Genomic DNA, 19,099 nt, shown 5'->3' with positions numbered 1-19,099 from the left:
CAATCACTATGCCCCACAACACTCTGTTGTACCTAGTGTGGAAAAAGTCGCGATTAAATCGGCAAAGTCCGATTTTTTGGACTAGCCAATTTAATCAGCCGACTTTTTGGCGATTTTTTCCCAGTTGAAAAAGTCAGGATTAAATTGGGAGTTTTCCAAAAAATCGTGAGTGAGGCAGTTTTTTTAACGACTTTTTAACTTTTTTTTTTTGAAAAATCAGGATTTTATCGAAAAAGCCAGGATAAAATCGGGAGTTTTTCCAAAAAATCGTGAGTGAGGTAGTTTTTTAACGACTTCATTTTTTTTTTAAATGAATATTTGTGTATTTTTTAAATTTTGCAGAGATTTTCAAAAACCTCCCGACTTAAACAACTTTTTCAATTTCTGGACCCTTGCTAACTTAATCCTGACTTCGACTTTTTCCACATTGATCATACCAAACAATGACAAAGATTGGGCTCTCATACCAAGGACAATGACCCAACTTCACTACAATCTACTCCTCATCTGTCACTGCCACAAGTATTGTCACTGCAACATCTGCTCAGAACTCTTTGCTGACTTAGGACATCATCAACCACACTGTGCTCAACAACAATTTGTAATGCAAACCTTGCCACCTTTGACCATAAGAGACAACAAGTTCTTAATGCTTATACAACCATCAGTTCTCATCAAAAGACAAACTTGCACATTAGTCAGTGCTGCAGCACAAACCAAGGCAACTGTTTGTCTGTCAAGTTCTTAGCAGCATACATACATCAGCCTATAAAGCCTATGCTCAACAAAACTTTGCATCACATTAGCACCTAAAACTTTGCATGTAAGCTTTGCTCACATAAACCAACATTACTGCAACATATATCAATGAATCCAATCTAATCTAAGTCTGTTGCTCAAGCAATATTCATACTTTTGATTTTGGGTAGCATCGGATGTGCTCTAGCTCCGAAATTTTGTGGAGGGGCTAGAATACATGAGATCTCCAAGACCCAAAATTGTTTGGAGAAATTCCACCCAGATGAGGAGTTATGAAAATAATTAATATTTTTAATGGGTTCCTAAGTCTAAACTTAGGAAAATAAAACATTAATGTGTATTAATAAAAATATGGGTGAGAAGCTTTTAAGAGGTGAAGAAGTGACGCAGAGGCTCACGCAGTGCTTGCATCAGCGTTTTGAGCTTATAAAGGGTGACACAATACTCGAGAGGTGCTCACGCAGAAACTGCGTCAGCGCTTTGGGCCAACGCAGAGCCTAAGAGGCTCAAATTAGTCAGTTGTCGGGGTTGGAGGAGTAGCGCAGATTCGATCAGTGGAGCTGGTGGGACGTGTTGATCACTGGAGTGGCACCTGATGATTATATGAAGACTCCATGCCCAAAGATGATCTAGAGGATGCTTGTACCATCAGATAACATCAATCAACATAGTTTTTTAACTCTATTTCTATCTTTTCATCATCTTTCTTGTACCCAGATTCCACACCCTGTGGGGAATTGTAACAAGTGATACTAGTAATGATGAGTTTTTGAGTCTGTAATAGGCCTAGGATGTTGGGACTCGATCAACAAACGAGTACACTTTGGAGTGTTTTTTAATCTTGTTAATTATCCCTTCTTTTTCAAAGACAGATAATTTTTTGGGTTTTTTCACTAACGTTTTATCTCAAAGTCAGGGTGACGGTTTGAAGGTTGAACTAGAGTTGATGTATATTATCATATTAGATCACACAAAAAAATTTGTGGAGTTTGGTTAGGTCTAAGTAGTCATTTTTTAATTTTTTAGATTTTTGCACTGTGGAAATTGTTAATAAAACTGTATTTATAATGTAATAAGTGATGTCTAGAGAAGTTGTATGGGGTATGAGTAATGAAATTTGCACATCCCACCTTCAGATTTCTACTATGAGACACTTTGATGGGTTAAAATGTGTTTTGAACCCTCAAACCCCACTTTTCCTAGGTTTAGTGAGAAATCTGGCAATTAATTAAGCCAGAAATTAAATAAATGGAGAAAAATAAATATCCACACATGCTAAGTGTTGTGGAAATAAGGTGGAAAATTACGGGGGAGTTAAAGTGAAGTTTCAAGGTGATGTGGACTCCTAAAATCAAGGAAAGGACATGTGCTCAAATAAAATCGAATTTCTAGCATTAAAGGAGAAAACTGCTTATTTGGAAATTCGAATTTGTGAAGTTAATGTACATTTGGGAGGATATGGGAGAATATTTGGTGGAGATTTTTGTGGGAAATGTCCCCACATGGGTTACCACCCATATACACTTGTTACTCTATCATAAAATTCGAATTTGGCACATAGGGAAGAAGAAATGATGTCCTCTTGCCAGAATTCGATTTTTACACTTGGCATTGGAGCTCCATTCAACAAATTCAAATTTCTCTTTGGGATTGTCACCTTATGCTATTTGTTTAATCACTTCTACATTGGGATTGACTCCGACGCCATTTGTCATTGTCATTCTTCATTGGGATTTGCTCCCAATTCTATATAACAGAGCCACGGGCTCTCATATTGTATGATGTAATAAGCTATTGGGCTTGAGGAAACTCTGCTATTTTGTACTTGCATACTTTCTTAATATAATCAAGACTTTAGGGCTATCTGGCTGGTGTTTTCTTGACATTATGAAATGATGTCTTTTCATACTACTGCGATTGTGTTTAATTTCTTTCGCATGTTGAATTAATATTAGTTTATGCTTGCCATTTTGCTTGGATTGATATGTACAAGCTATCTTGCACATATCATTGATTTAGAGTAGTATTCTAGGGATAAGCTTGCCAATTCATTTTAGGAGGAATGCTTGGTTTCTCTTATTCATTATATTGCTCTAATTTTGTGAAAACTAATACGTGTTCAAGTGTGTAGGAAAGATCTTTTGTATTGTGTGTAGGAATTCATTTGGAAGTGGGAGAAATCTCAGTTAGATCAACTCACTCCTAGAGTCACAGCGATCCAAGACTCAACAATTTTTTCGCTCCAAGTTTTCCATCTAATGAAGAGCAAATGAGAGTTTTCTTTGTCTATAGCTACTTGATCATCCATTTAAAATTCAAAATACGTCTTTGGTTCTAGTTCTTTCAAAGTTATATCTCCTATTCAAGAGTTATTTATAAAGTTAGGCAAGCATGGGGGTTCACTCCCATTATTTGAGCTAGTACTTTGTAAATTAAATTCTAAGTTTAGTTTTGGTTTCTTTTTCCTAATTTCATATTGACAATTGGTATTTTTGGTGTTTTGCAACACATAGGCTTGAGCATTGAGCAGCAAGGAGCTTGAGGAGAAGATTTGGAAAACTACTCACTCATGTGTATGCAAGATCCCCTCACGCTGTCCAAAGACTGATTTCGAGGGAGGCCATAAGCACTTGGGAGAGAGTTGCAAACTCATCTAGGCCGTGGGCATTTTGAGCCTTGTGAATCTCTTTTGGAGAGTTTTTTTTTTCTATCTTCAAGTTTTTTGTTGTTATATTTTTGGGGAGAGAGTCTAGCTTTGTTAGAGTCCCATCTTTGTAAAGATCTCTCTCGTATTGTGAGCTGCTCTCTTAGAGGCATTTTTATCCGGTTTAAGCGCTAATGAAAGATAAAAAAAATTTGTTGGAAGGAGCTTGGGATTTTCCCCATGGTATGCCCCTTCCTCATTTAGAGGAGAGATTCTTGTGGGTGGTCTAATCTTGCTTTTAGTTTTTTTCTCAGCTTTCTAGCTTTTAATTTCATATTGTGCATGCTTAAAATCAATACATTTCACTTCACATGCAAATTTTTACTAATCTTGTATTTAAATTCTCACATGCATACGCTCTCAAGTTTTGCAAACTATTTCTCTTTGAAGCATTTGCATGAAGCATTAGTTTAATTTGGGGAATTAACACAATTTGCACTTCATCTAGGCATTTTAGTATAGGAAGGCCCGAAGCCTCATTAAAACTTACCTCCAATTTAAGTTGGTTGAATAGACTTTTAGGGACCCTCTACCTCTATTGACTCCTCATTGTGAGATCCAAACATTTGGGCGAGGATGAGGTCTGAGGACTAGAGTTCAATTGTAACTTTGCCTTAGCACTAATTAATAAATAAGCCAATAACTCATTCCATCATATTTGCTTTGTTTGCAGAGTTTTTAAATTTCTTGCTATCTTGATGTTTTAAAGCCTAACATGCAAATCTTATTTCAAGAGACACTTTGGATGCAAGCATTGTAATTCTTTTTAATTTTGCAACAAGTTTAATTTTTTTCTGTACTTGGAAGTTGACTCATCTTGTGGTTTAATTATTGTGATAAATGGTTGATTTCACTTTCAAGTACTATTATTTTGGGTTGCAAACTTCATTGCATGTTGTCATATTGGTCTGACATTTGAGTTATTTTTGTATCCTTTTGAGCAAGATAGTTTCCATTCTTTGATTTGTAGAGTTATTCATTTTGAAAGCATTTATAATATCTTGTGTTAACAATTTATTGTTTCACTTTTCAGGATTATTTTGGCTTTCCATTTTAAAGCATTTCACTTCATTATAAGCAAATACAATTTCATTTCTTAAAGAGCAATACTTTTAAGGCACTGATTGTTTATGTATTTCATGTTTATCTTATGTATTTATGGTTGTTGCTCATATCAGTTTTGCTTATAAATCTTAAAGAAATAATCTATTTAACTCTAACAATTCTTCTAGAAACTCACATCTTTTAACTTAACTTTTCATTAGGGACCACCCCCTTAGCTAACCTAGGAGATAGCTCAAACGAAGAGAGTTGGGATTAGTGTGACGACCCCTTATCTTAGTTCCCTGCCACCAACCAAACCATGTGGGCTTGAAGGCTTTTCTCATTAACTTGTAGGTAGGTGTAGGCGACAGGGTCAACAAGATGCTGTTGCTATTGGTGCAGAGCAATGTCTGTGGAGACAAAGCTGAGGTAGAGGGAGTCACTGCCTTGACAGATTTCTAACCAAAGAAATCTAGATCCGGGTTGCAACAGCAAAGGAGGATTGGAGAGGAGTGATTCAACATTTGGCCGAAGGATTTCCGTGAAGGAAATTAGGACTCAGAGGGAGTCTAGAGGAGCTTATTCCTTAGAAGATTCTAACGCCAAAGAAATCTAGATCCAAGTATTGCTATATTAACAGCAGGAGAGGGAGAAGAGAACCAGTCCTATATTTGTTGAGCAGAGATGGCGATCAATGGACTGAGGTATCAGGACAAATTGGATGGAGCATCCAATGTTGGCATCTATAAGGCCAGGATCCTGGGAGTCCTAGACAAGAATCACATCAAGGACTATGCCTTGAAGGTAGTTGTTGTTCTGGTCGATGCTGATCCATTAAAGAAGTACGAGGAGGCCCAGGCGAAGGCTAAATGCATGATTCTAGACGGGGTCAAAGATCATGTGGTCTCGCATATTGGTGAGAAGGAAACAACAAGGGAGATGTGGGAGATGCTGACCACCTTGTACCAGGGGACTTACATTCAATGGAAGATGCTAATGGAGAATCAGTTGAGATAGTACCAGATGCAGAAGGGAGAAGAGATTGATCCCTTCCTTCTCAGGTTGTAAGGGATTCGAGACCAATTGACTTCTGTGGGGTCTACACCAAATCCTGAGTTCATGGTTAGGACTACCCTGAATGCAGTCATCGAAGACTGGGAGACATTTTTCCAGAGTATCTTGGGTAGAGCTTCTCTCCCTAGTTGGGAGGAAATGTGGGTAGCTCTTTGACAGGAAGAGATCAAGAGGTTGACCAAGGCAAGAAGTAGTGACAGAGGAGCCTGGGTCAAGGAGGAGGAGGAGGAGGATGTAGATCTCCATCATCGGGACAACATGGGCAACAAAAAAGGAAGAAAAAGGATATATCCAAAGTCAGATGCTCCAGGTGTGAGGAACTGGGACATTTCGCCACTTAGTGCTCACGGAAGAAAGGCAAGGAAGAGGCTTCTGACTCCAAGGCTGTCCAGCGAAAGCTGACAAGGAGGATGATGACGAGGGTTGTGCCATGAGTGCTCATGCACCTCTGGAGAAGAGGTGGGGCGACATCGAGTTGTAGTCGGGAGGACTACACAGGGGTAGGATCCTTGAGGTGCCCAAACTCTTGGATCACATACGGCTACTGGAGCCCTTAACGACAATAACAAAATGACGGGTGTCGGTTGGTGCGAGGTGTGATGGAGCAACAATAGCAAAGCTAGAGTGACAAAGTCTGAAGCATCGCAATGGATGTTATAGCAGTGCAAGAGGCACAAAAAAGATTGCAGCAGTGCAGTAACAGCTGAGGGTCGGCACAGATTAGCAGTAGAGGTAGCTTCAGCATCACGAGGCATCCATACTAACCAACATGTTAGTTTTTGGGTGAAGTTTCGCTTACTTACTTCTCAGTAACTAAGTTGCAGTGCAACAGTTAGCAGTGGCAATGCTATGGGCAGCATGATGCAGCGTTTTGAAAGGGAGTTGCAGTACAGATGTAGCAGTGACAGTGGTAGAGTCATGGATAGTAGTATAGGATGCAATAGTGCAGTAGATGAAGGGCAGCAGGCCAAGCATCAACAACACAAAGGACTGATGCAGTGGATCAGTGTATATTTCTATTGAGAATTATTGCTAGAGCACATTCCTCGCTAAGAGAGAGTGTTGATTTTGGGTAGCATCGGATGTGCTCTAGCTCCAAAATTTTGTGGAGGGGTTAGAACACATGAGGTCTCCAAGACCCATAAATCGTTTGGAGAAATTCCACTCGGATGAGGAGTTATTAAAATAATTAATATTTTTAATGGGTTCCTAAGTCTAAACTTAGGAAAATAAAAATATCAATGGGTATTAATAAAGATAAGGATGAGAAGCTTTTAAGAGACGAGGGGCAAGTCTATTTTAATCTTAGCTGTTGATTAGAGACTTAATCTCGGCCATTGATTCGTCAACAGGAAAAGTATAAGAGAGAACTTGAGGGTCATTTGGAGATACACCAGCAGATACCTAGTATCTCAAGGAAAATCGATTCTGAAAGAAGAGATCGATTTCAGAGGGAGAGTTGTAGGATATAGGAAGAGGGGGGGATTAGCAGCAGCCAGGGAGCTTAGAAGAAGTGATGCAGAGACTGAGAGACAATGCCGAGGGAGACGCAGGGATGATGCATAAAGGGACTAGAGCTACGCAGTGCCATGCAAAATAATGCAGGGCTGACACAGTAGAGAAAGGAAGCTCTCCAGGGTGTCAGAAAGTCTCGGAGAAAAAGTCTCAGGTGTTTTCTCCAAGTGTCTATGTAATTTTTTTTATAAAAGTGATTGCTGCTGAAGATTAATAAAACCCTCCTATGTTGAGAAATTTTCACATGGTATCAGAGCAACAAAGATTCAATGACAAGAAGGGAAAATCAATTATGGGTCAAGAGCATGATGTAGAGGCATCCACTCCAGGAGACTCGTGCATATTTTCAGAAGAATGAACAAGAGACATAGATTACGATTATTCTGTGTTGGCTTCCAGGTTGGAAGAAGAAGTTGCTTGCATAGCAAGCTCTGCCTCCTCGGGGATTTGGTATATAGATAGTGGGCCTTTCTGGCATATGACAGGAATCCGAGAATATTTTCCAGATTATTAGGAAGAAAGGATGAATTTTTAGATCACCATGGGGAATAAGGCAAAGTGTACTCTAGTAGGGAAAGGTACTATAGTTTTTCAAACAGAAACAGGAGAGCGGTTTCGAGCTACCAATGTGCTGCATCATGCATGTGCCAGGATTGGGAATGAACTTACTTTCCGTATCTGAACTTCAAAGCAAGGGCTATGACATTTTCTTCATTAAGGAGAAAGTATACGTCAAACACCCGAGTTGGAAAAAGAAGGTCCAGATCGGAATCAGAAGTAATAGTTTGTACAGGTTGCAGCTAGAATCATTAATGGCACTGATAGGAAGTAATGAAGACAAGGATTTGAATGAACTATGGCACAGGAGGATGGGACATTTGCACCATGGGGCTCTGAGAATTCTCAGAAAAACGGTAACAAGAGTTCCAGATCTTAGTATTGAACGAGATGATGTATGTAGAAGGTGTGCTTTGGGCAAGTATGTCAAAGCAGCATTTCCAAGAAGTAACAATAGGGCCAAGAGTGTACTAGGATTGATACACTCAAACATCTGTGGACCGATGTCCACAATAGCTCTTAGTGGTGCTGAATACTTCGTTACCTTCATCGATGACCATTCCAGGAAGACTTGGATCTACTTTCTAAAAACCAAAGATGAGGTTTTCGATCGATTCAAAGAGTTCAAGGCTCTAGTGGAGAATTTGACAGGAAAGAAAATAAAAGTGTTGCGCTCAGACAATAGTGGAGAGTATGCTGACAAGGACTTCACCGATTTTTGCGCTAGGGAGGGCATTAGAAGAGAGTGGACAACTCCCTACAATCCAGAGCAGAATGGAGTAGCAGAAAGGAAGAACATGACTATTGTGGAAGCAACTAGGGCAATGATGTATGATCAGGATATGCCAAAATTCCTGTGGGCAGAAGCATGCACCATGGCAGTCTATGTCCATAATAGAACTCCTCATAGGGCATTGGGAAAGATTACTCCAGAGAAGGTCTTCACCAGGAAGACACCTGAAGTTAGTCATTTCAGGATATTTGGGAGTTTAGCATATTGTCATATACCCGAGGAGAAGAGGAAGAAGTTAGATCAAACTGCAGAGAAAGGATATCTTGTGGGATATAGCGAGAATGCTAAGGCATATAGAGTCTATCTTCCAGGGAGCAGGAAGGTAGTAGTTCAACGAGATGTAAAGTTCATGGAGGATAGAGCTTTCAGAAAATCTCGAGAAATGCCTTCCGAGGAGTAGTCAAAAGATGAGCCATTGGTCAAACCACTTCAACCAGTGGAAGCTAGTACCAGAAATTCTCCTTCAGAACAGGAGGAATCACAGGAAGAGGAAGAGATGACAGATGCACCTACTACCAAAGGAAGAATGAGTTGGGAACTCCGACAGATTCTACGAGATGCAGAAGAATTCATTGGTGCACCCAGGAATAGTAAAAGGGAGTGAAGACAACTAGACAGATACTGGGCCTTAGTAGCTCAGGTTGGGGAACCCTCTAGTTTTCAAGAGGTTGTTCAACATCAAGTATGGGTGGATGCGATGGTGGAGGAATACAACTCTATAATGGTGAATGATGTCTGGGAAGTGGTGCCTAGGCCTCAAGACAGATCAGTGGTAGGTTCGAGATGGATCTACAAGATCAAATATGCTACAGATGGCAGTGTGGAGAAATATAAAGCCAAGTTTGTGGCTAAGGGGTATGCTTAGAAGGAAGGAATAGACTACGAAGAAACCTTCGCCCCAGTAGCGAGGTATACATCTATTAGAACCGTGATATCTTTTGCAACACAGATGGGGTGGGAGATTCATCAGATGGATGTCAAGACGACATTCTTGAACAAGGTGATAGAAGAGGAAGTATACATTGAACAACCAGAAGGATTTGAGACACATGAGAAGAAATTTCATGTATGCAAATTAAAGAAAACCTTGTATGGGCTTAAACAAGAACCTAGAGCATGGTATGGTCGAATTGATGGCTACTTGTAGAAGATGGGGTTCATCAAGAGTGATGTAGATCCCAATCTCTATTATCTGGTTGTAGAGAATGAACCTCTATTCCTAGTACTATATGTGGATGATCTCTTTCTGACAGGATCATACAGTTTCATCGAGGACTACAAGAAGAATCTAGCCACAGAATTCGACGTGAAGGATTTGGGATAGATGCATTATTTCTTGGGGTTGGAAGTTTGGCAGCAGAAGGGTGAGATATTATTTGGACAAGGGAGATATGCTACAAAAATCTTGAAGAGATTCAGGATGCAGGACTGTAGGCCTATGGCTATGCCAATGATCACCAACTGGAAGAAAATTGATGCATCAAAAGGTAAAGATGTTGATCCCACCTTGTACAGGGAGCTCATAGCATCCCTGATGTATCTGGTCAATACCAGGCTAGACATTTGTTACGCTGTCAACACCCTCAGCCAGTTCATAGTGGAACCTAAGAGGGCGCATTGGGTAGTAGCCAAACATGTTCTGAGGTATATACATGGAACAGTCAAGCATGGACTATTGTACATCGGAGGTAATGACATCAGACTGAGTGGGTTCACTGACACAAATTGGGCTGGAAGTTCAATAGATCGGAAAAGTACTATTGGGTACTATTTCAACATTGGATCGTGGATGACTTCTTGGTGTAGGAAACAAAAATTCGTAACTCTGAGCTCAATTGAAGCAGAATATATGGCCACTAGCACAACTTCGTGCGAAGCCATATGGCTTAGAAAATTGCTCGTGAACCTATTCAGTAGAAGGATGGATGCGACCAAGATCATGTGTGATAATAAAATTTGCATCAAGCTTTCTAAGAATCCAATATTTCATGATTGGTTGAAGCACATTGATATTAGGTGTCACTTTGTCAAAGACTGTGTCCAACGAGGAGCAATACAATTGAGCTACACTCCTACAAGATAAATATAAAAAGTAACTTTAAAATATAACAAAGTTTAATTAATATCTAAATATAAAAAGTAACTTTAAAATATAATAAAGCTTAATTAATATATATAATGCGGGGTCATGCGAGATGCCTAAAACAAATGGGAGAGTTCTCGAGCCATGAAACAACACAGTGGACTTAATGTGGAGTCATTCTCCACCCGCCATCTTAACCATTAATAAAAACATGATTTGTTGTTGGGTGTGCTAATGGCTGTCTTAGCTGGGTTGAATATTAGGTGGGTCATTTAACTCTCGGTCAAACTCAGGAAAGAGGCAGATTCTATTTTGCTTTATATAATCCTATAAACTATAGTATTATAAATTTAATTTTTTATAGGATATCTATACTATCATTTTAATATGTTTATAAATTATTTAGTTATTAATACTACCCTTCTTTGCTATTCCTAGAAGTTGAGTTGCGACATTTGTCTGCGTGAATAATCTCCAAAACATTAATTTTTTGGCCCTGATTTTTTATACAAATAGTATTTGACTATATTTCTAACTTATGTTGTGCGACGGAAAAAAAACATCAATGTTGGGTTATAGCGCTGAATGTGTTTAATACAGTGAACATGATATCAACAAAGATGGGTTATAGCGCTGAAGCCTGAACCAGAGTTTTAACACTCTTTTTGTCCAATACTGATATGTTCTATTGGTGCCGGTAGGACCCAACGAGGGTGCCCCGCAGTGGTGGGTACAAGCAACACACTGGATCTGTTTACAAGCCAGGTTTTAAGGTAGGTATTAATTGGGGAAGAATTTCTCCTGTGAACAAAAAGACCGGAATTCAGCGAATACAAACAGAGAGACTTTTATTTGTATTGTAAAAAACCAAAAATCACACGAACTGTAGTTTAAACACCGGGATGCGTGTTATGGTGAAGGAAACATTTTTAAACCGGTTCTTAGGCGTATCCAAGCGAATCTGGATCCAGATCCGGATCAGATCCGGGGATCCGCGAATCCATCCCCCGAGGTTGACGGATCCGGTAACATAGCTTTCAAAGCATCTTCTCTTCCAAAGCAGAGACCGAACCAATGATGAACTATAAGTATCACAATCGTCATATTAATTATTTACCTCATTGTGCATAAGTTAGTACTTGAGTTGGGTGTCACAATCATCAAATAAAGTGACTTATGTAATTAAGTTACATATGTCTTTTTAATTACACAACATCAGTTGCCACCAATGTTCGTCTTTCTAGCGATGCAAATCATTTTTTTTAAATCTCACTTTTCACATATTGAATATAATAAGAATCCTCTCTCGACAACTCTAGGTAATATTTTGTGTGTACATTTTGACATGATATTAGAACAAGATGTTAAGGAGTCTTGAACCATGTGTGTGGCATGAGTGGGAGTGTTGAAAGTAAAAATCTTACACCAAAGAGTGTTGACTAGGCTGTCATTGATGTCAAGGCAAGTGCATATATTGTCACTGATGTCAAGGTCAGTTGGAGGTCATTGATGTGATGATATCCACAAGATGATGCAGCTTGATGAGACCTTAGCTAAAGAGTTTGGAGAACCTAGCTACATGGCATGCCCTGATGGAGACTCGCACATATTAGAGGGTCATGATGATGATCCTCAGTATGAGACCATTTTAGATTGATGGAGTTCGTCACGCCATTTCTGTTGATATATGGAGCACTTCGTGGGTCCTCAAGGTTTGAGCGATATGCACGATTAAAGTTGAAGCCCCCTACTTGTGGTCAATGTCACCAAAAAGGAGATGATGTGGCAGCATATAATTGGTTAAAAACATTGCTCAAAATTGAGGCCAAGGGGGACTCTAATTAAAGAATTTTAAAATATTTTGGAGGGGTTTTAAAATTCAAAAACAAATATTAATGTGGGTTTTGGAGTTTAAATTTGGATTGCTTTTAAAACTCAAAACAAATATTAAATGTGGCTATTGTTGGAATTGAAGTTTATATTTGAATTTAAATGTCTCCCTCCAAAATTTCATGTTGGCTCTCTAGAAGGCAACTCGGCTAACCCTCATAGACGTTTCTCAAAAACTAAATAATGGCATGTGTTTTCCTCTCAAAGGCAAGCAATTCAACACCATCAAGCTCTGAAATTTCTCTGCGGCCAGGACAGTCAAGCAATAGTCCATGGGATTGCGATGCCTAAAGTTCTTCATGGTTCATATAGTTGAGATCTTCCTTGTACTTGTATATGATGAATACCTCCCTAGTTAAGAGGGAGTGTTGGAAAATGTAACTAGGTTCGGTCTTCATTTTGAAGTCATCTTATAATGTACTTGTCAAAAGAATAAAGAAAAGAATTATTATTATTATTGTGACTTGTTAAAGCATGGGTTTCATGCTTGGGTCACCATGTTTTAGGTCAAAGTCCCCATTGAGGACTTCTAGGATTTATTCTAAGTCAATAGAGTCATTGTACTTTTAAAGAGACCCTTCTTGGGCTTTTGAATCATGTAAACAGGTTTAGTATTGAGTCAAATATAATTTATGTATCCTCCACATCAAGTCGGCCTAAGGACATCAATTCGACCTCCCTTGAAGCCTATAAATTGAAGCAAGTTGAATTCATTTGAAGCATCTCATCTCAAGTAAGTTCAATATCTCTATGGAAGCCGGAAAAGTGTGAAGTGGGTCTAAGGAAGCAAAATGGAGTGTGAGTTGGGTGGAGTCTGTGAAAATTCCTAGATCTAACAATATCTGGAATCCTACTACAACAAGCTAAATCTACTTCACAGTTTACCTAGATCGTAAATTACATTACAAACTTATTTCAGATTTTTTCTTGAAATATTGAAGTAAATTACTAAAACAACCAACACCAAATTAAATATGATTCTGAAACATAGAAACTGAGCAAGGAAATACAAACACATAGGACACCGTTATTTTTGGACAAATGTCCACGGAAAAACCCAATGCGGGAAAACCGGTGCAACAGTTTTGAGGGTTTATTATTATTATGCAGTAGCAAATTATGAATACATCGTTGAATACCTCACAGGGTTATTCAGTTACAGAGAGAAATACTAGCAGAAGCTTAGTGAGATTACCTCACACAATCACTGAGAAAAAGTCTCAGTTGTTCTGGTTGTTGGATGAGGTGCCCCTGGCAGGCCCTGCGTTGTCTCTGCGCTTCCTCTACGTTGTCCTAGCGTCAACCCTCTCAAGCACAGTGTCACCCAACTAGGGAATAAATCAGTAGCCCAGAGTCACTACTCTTAGCCTCCCGATCTCACATCCCAATTTTCGGCCGCTGAAACTGAGCCTTTGCTCTGATTTTCGACTTTTTCTCTCTCCCTCTATGTTGTTTCTGTGTGGCCCTTCAAGCCCTGAGTCAACCCTTGTGTCAACACTACTAGATCACTCTTTGCCTCTCTATGTTGATGAATCTCTGGTTGAGAATCTCTCTCTCCAAAAGATGTTATCCCTGCCCCTCAACTACAAGAAATCTCTTCAATCAAATTTTCCTCCTAAGAACTTCTCACTTCAAAAAATCGATTTCTTGATCTCTCTTGGTGTGTTTTCTAAATGACCCTCAAGCCCCTTATTATATCTTCCTATTGGAAAACCAACGGCCTAGATTAACTCCTAATAAAAGGCTCAGATCAATTTGACTTGATCTTCGTCTTTATCTAGAAGATTCACCCACAATTAGATTAATACCCATTAATATTTTAATTTTCCTTAGTTTAGACATAGGAACCCCATTAAAAATATTAATTATTTTAATAAAATCGTTTCTGGGTGGAATTTCCCAAAACAGTTTTTGGGTTCTTTGGAATGCATGTGCCCAAGCCTCCCTGCAAAATTTGAGGCCTAGAGCACATCCGATGATATCTCAAATCAACAGAGTCTAAGGAGAAGAAGAAAAACGAAATTTTGGTGCCTCTCTCTTTTTATTTCGTGCCCTAGATTGGGAGATTGAAGTCTTCCAAGTTTTCATGATGTCGAAAGCTGCTACATAGTCAAAATTGTGGGAAGAGAGGTCAAAGATCTGGGAGGCTGACTTGGTGTGGAGGGAAGGTTTGACCTTTGTCTAGGGTGAATAGTCTCAAAGAATAGGGAAGAGAATTTTGACTAGGTTTTCCCCTCGAGGGGGGGGGGTTTTCCCTGGCATAATGCCTATATCTGGTGTCCATTGTTTTATATTATTTTGCTTTGGTAATTGCTTGATGAACTGAAAGAAAGAAGATATAAACTTAATAAGAAGTCAAGAACATCACAAGCAATTATCAAGTATAAGAAAATCTTTCTGCCTTTCTGATTTTCTAACAAAGATCTAGGATTAGTGCAGACAAAGAAAAAAAGTGAAAAGAAACGGTTTTGAAAATGATCAACCAAGGATTAAGGCTAGTGCCTGGCAATTGGGAGAAATGGAGTCAAAGATAATTTTGAGAAAGGCAACTTGCTCTTCAAGGAGACCTAGAAGAAATTTCTCTACCGTTAATAACAGCAACAACAAAACAACTTCAATATATTTATACTTCAATGACAATTATCAATGGAGTTTCAAGGATGCATATATAATGAATCCCCTAGGAACATGCATCCGCTCAATATCTATGACTAACGCACGCAAATTTCCCAATAGTTTCAATGGTTTAAGCAACTTGCATTCATTTAAAGCCCATTAACAACCAAGAGATGACATTCCATGCATTAGATATCTAGTAAAATCAGAAATATAGCATTAGATAACACTTACAAGACATTGAAGAATATACCCATCCATTAACATGCCAAAATGACGCTCCAAAAGAGATAGCAAAATAACCAAACATAAAAAATTCATCAATTTCATCCAAATTTCATCCTCTAATTGCAGGGTTGAACTCTCCTAAGAGAGCTAGCGAGGTTTTATCAATTTATATGAGCCTCTTACAAATTCGAATGGTCTATTTTGCCTAACAAACCCCTAAAAATGATTAATGTGCAAAATGACAATAAAATTGCTGACAAGCCCACAAAATAGCTCTAAAATACTCAACAAGCCTTCCTAGTGTGAAAATTTCTAAACAGAAATTGTATTACTGCAGTAACTGATTTATTTCACCTACTTTTATTCCCAATAAGTTATTTATGAAATCCCTTCAGTAAACATTAAAATAAATTCTACTACAGATATCACATCATTATACAGAAATAAATATATGCACAAGAATCAATCACATCAACACAATTATTTTTGAACAATTGTCCCTAGAAAAACCCAATGTGGGAAAACCGGTGCAATAGAGAAGGGTTTTATTAATCTTCAGCAACAATCGCTTTTACAGAAAAAATTTACAAAGACACGGGGAGAAAACACCTAAGACTTTTTCTCCGAGACTTTCTGACAACCTGGATAGCTTCATTTCTCTACTGCGTCAACCCTACGTTATTTTGCGTGGCTCTATGCAGCTGTGGTCCCTCTCTGTGTCATCCCTGGGTCTCTTTGATCTGCGCCTTCCTCTGTGCTGTCTCTCAGAGTCCCTGTGTCACTTCTTCTGAGTTCCCTGACTACTGCTAATCCCCTCTCTTCCTCCACCCTGCAATTCTCCTTCTGAAATCGATCTCCTTCTCTTTGAGAATCGATTTTCCTTGAGATACTGAGTATCTGTTGTTGTATCTCCAAATGACCCTCAAGTCTTCTCTTATACTTTTCTTGTTGACGAATCAACGACCGAGATTAAGTCTCTAATCAACGGTCGAGATTAAAACAGACTTGATCCTCATCTCTTAGAAGCTTCTCATCCTTATCTTTATTAATACCCATTAATATTTTTATTTTCCTAAGTTTAGACTTAGGAACCCATTAAAAATATTAATTATTTTAATAACTCCTCATTCGAATGGAATTTCTCAAAATGATTTATGGGTCTTGGAGATCTCATGTGCCTTAGCCTCTCCACCAATTTTCATGGCTAGAGCACATTCGATGCTACCACAAACAAATACTCCCTCTTAGCGAGGAATGTGCTCTAATAATGCTTCACCATGAAAACATCACATTGATTCTCTACATCGGTACCTGTGCTGATGTCTGGCCAGTTGCCTTACATCATTTGCACTGTTGCTTACTGTACTGCTGCCCATGACACTACTACTGCAACTGCTACATTTGTACTGCAGCTCCCTCTCAATCTATTGCATCATGCTACCCATAGCACTGCCACTACTAACTGCTCCACTGCATCACCTAATACTTATCCATTTCTGCTACTGTAATGGATTCTTTACCATCCCCATCTTCTCCCCGAAATAAATGAACTTTGTTCTTCCTAGGGCCTTGGTGAGGATGTCCGCCACCTGTTTTATATTAATTAAACTCTATTATATTTTAAAGTTAACTTTTATATTTATATATTAATTAAACTTTATGATATTTTAAAGTTACTTTTTACATTTATATTTATACCGTTCAAAATTTATAATTTATAATTATTATAAACTTGTCTTTTAAAAATTATAATTTAAAATTAAGTTCTATTACTTATATTATGATTTGTGTTGCAGGATAAATAGAAATATTAAAATTTATATATTTATAAAATTAAATATATTAATTTATTGTATCATATATTTAAAATATATATTAAATATTATACAAGTTATACATTTAAAATTTTGTATTTTTACAAGTTGTAATTTTTTTGACTAGCTACTGTTTATCTTCTCCGAAAGTAAGTAAACATATTAATGGCTCAAGGTCTAGAGGCATCTTGCAAGTTTGCAAGTCACCCTTATTACAAACCACACACAACTTACAAATTATTTTTAGAGGTGGTCAATTTTGTCTACACATAATGATGTAGCGACATGTTGAGGTCTTCAGATTGTACCAATAGAGGTTAGACTAGTGACCATAAATATTGTAGCCTTTTACCTACCATGGAAAATATTTATATACTATATATACCTGCCGTTTCCCCACCGTATCCGGATCCTGGCTTTTAAAAAATCTGACGGATCCGTATCCGGATCCGCATCCGGATCCGTATCCGGATCCGAATCCTGGTAACTTAGTTTTTGAAAGTGGTCCTGAGATGATGCTTCCCACATCTCTGCCAGTCCTCTGAAATTCTGTCATCTCTAAGACACAATTCGATGTGCTTCGAGGAATTCTTTCATTTATTGTCTTTAAGACAGGGAGATGTACTTTGAGGTATGTTTTCATTTAATATTATCTAAGAAGAAATTGGTGAGTTCATCTCCAAACTTAGCCGAATTAATTCTAGTTCTTATTCTTGCTCGTATTGGACTTTGTCAAAAATGGTTGGAAAAGTGGATTGGACTTTGCGATGCTCAAAAAGATTTGTTGCTCTAGAAAAGGCACCTCCCTACAACTTTGTTTTCTTATTATTTATCTTTTCTTTTAACCATTTGCCAGATGGAAATTTGTGCCCTATCTTTGATTATTGGAACAAATAAAAGTGAGCTTCCCATGGAAGGTGAATTCATGGAGTCCCTCTCACTGCCCTGAGCCCTAGATTTCTTTATGGTTCTTGATGATCTAGCCACTCCATTGGTGGCACGTTCGGCTTTGGTGGTGGCTGCCTCTTTTCTGTTTTTATCATTTTTATAAGTAGAATCATGAACAATCCAGAGTCTTTGGGAGTGATTTATTTCAAATCCCGACATCAGGCCCTGGGATTTTAGCAAAGTGGCACTTCAACTATCTAAACCCTGTCATATGCTGTTCCACTGTTTACAGGACAATCTTTGTCGATTTGTCCTATCTTCAGGTTTGCCATGCTGCCAAATTGGGTCCAAAGGCTTCAACATGTTAGCAAGGCAAACTCAGCTTCCGACTTGAAGCCTAGAGCAAAAGAAAACAAAAAAGAGGAACACCAAGCACTGCCTGAAAAAGAACAGCTTGCTGAAAAAATCGCCTGGCGGTAAAAAAAGCTAAAAGCCAGACCTGTTGATCATTCTATGAGCCATGAAAAGTGATTATAAGAGGCAGTGTTTGATACTGGAAAACAAACTGCTTGCTGGTTTAAAAAACACAGATCTCTTGATTGTTCTATGAGCCATCAAAAATGATAATAAGAGGCAAGCAATATGGACTTTGAAAACCCTACTTAAATCTAGAAAAAAACTAATTATAAGATGGTGGAATTCAAAGGATACATGGTGTTATGGCTTAATTTCTCATTAGGTGTAAAAGTCCCCAGCACAATTGGTGGGAACCTAGAGGCAATTACTAAACAAGCCACCCACTCTCACCTTGGTGGCCTTACTCACTTTATGTTAGATTTTGTAGCTCAGACATGTGTTCTAATCTTAGGAGGTGTCAATGAGGCTAAGAGCACAAGAGCAGAAAATATCTCCAAGCGCAAGGAATTTTTCCAAGGGAAAATGTCTTAATTAGATTATTAGACAGTTTTTAGCTATTTTCCTAAGTCTTAGGGAAAAAGGTTAATTAATCAATATTATTAGGGACAAGTCGATTTCTCTCTAGTGACTTCTAGAAAAGGTGTTTGATGGAGTCAAGATGATCTTAGCCATCAGTTGGGATTAGATCTTAGCTGTAGAATTCTCAACGAGAGATT

The 19,099-nt window shown here is 38.4% G+C and overlaps 1 protein-coding gene across 2 annotated transcripts in view; it reads left to right on the top strand.

Annotated features, from left to right (window-relative positions):
• Positions 1-19,099, top strand: part of LOC149208346 (uncharacterized) — a 386,202-nt gene that overhangs the window by 293,119 nt on the left and 73,984 nt on the right. Inside the window, exon 9 of one of the 2 annotated variants that reach the window (XR_016252738.1) lies at positions 4,497-4,580. The exons of the other annotated variant lie outside the window; for it this stretch is intronic. The gene's annotated coding sequence lies outside the window, so the exon portion shown is untranslated. The remainder of the gene's footprint in view (positions 1-4,496; positions 4,581-19,099) is intronic. 2 annotated transcript variants of the gene reach the window in all.

This window comes from Pinus tabuliformis, chromosome 1_2, assembly GCF_031772625.1.
Source record: "Pinus tabuliformis cultivar Carrire ecotype Pingquan chromosome 1_2, CPIR1, whole genome shotgun sequence".
NCBI classification, from domain to species: Eukaryota; Viridiplantae; Streptophyta; class Pinopsida; order Pinales; family Pinaceae; genus Pinus; species Pinus tabuliformis.
Note: the sequence above shows the minus strand (reverse complement) of the source record. Positions and strands in the feature narration are given on the sequence as shown.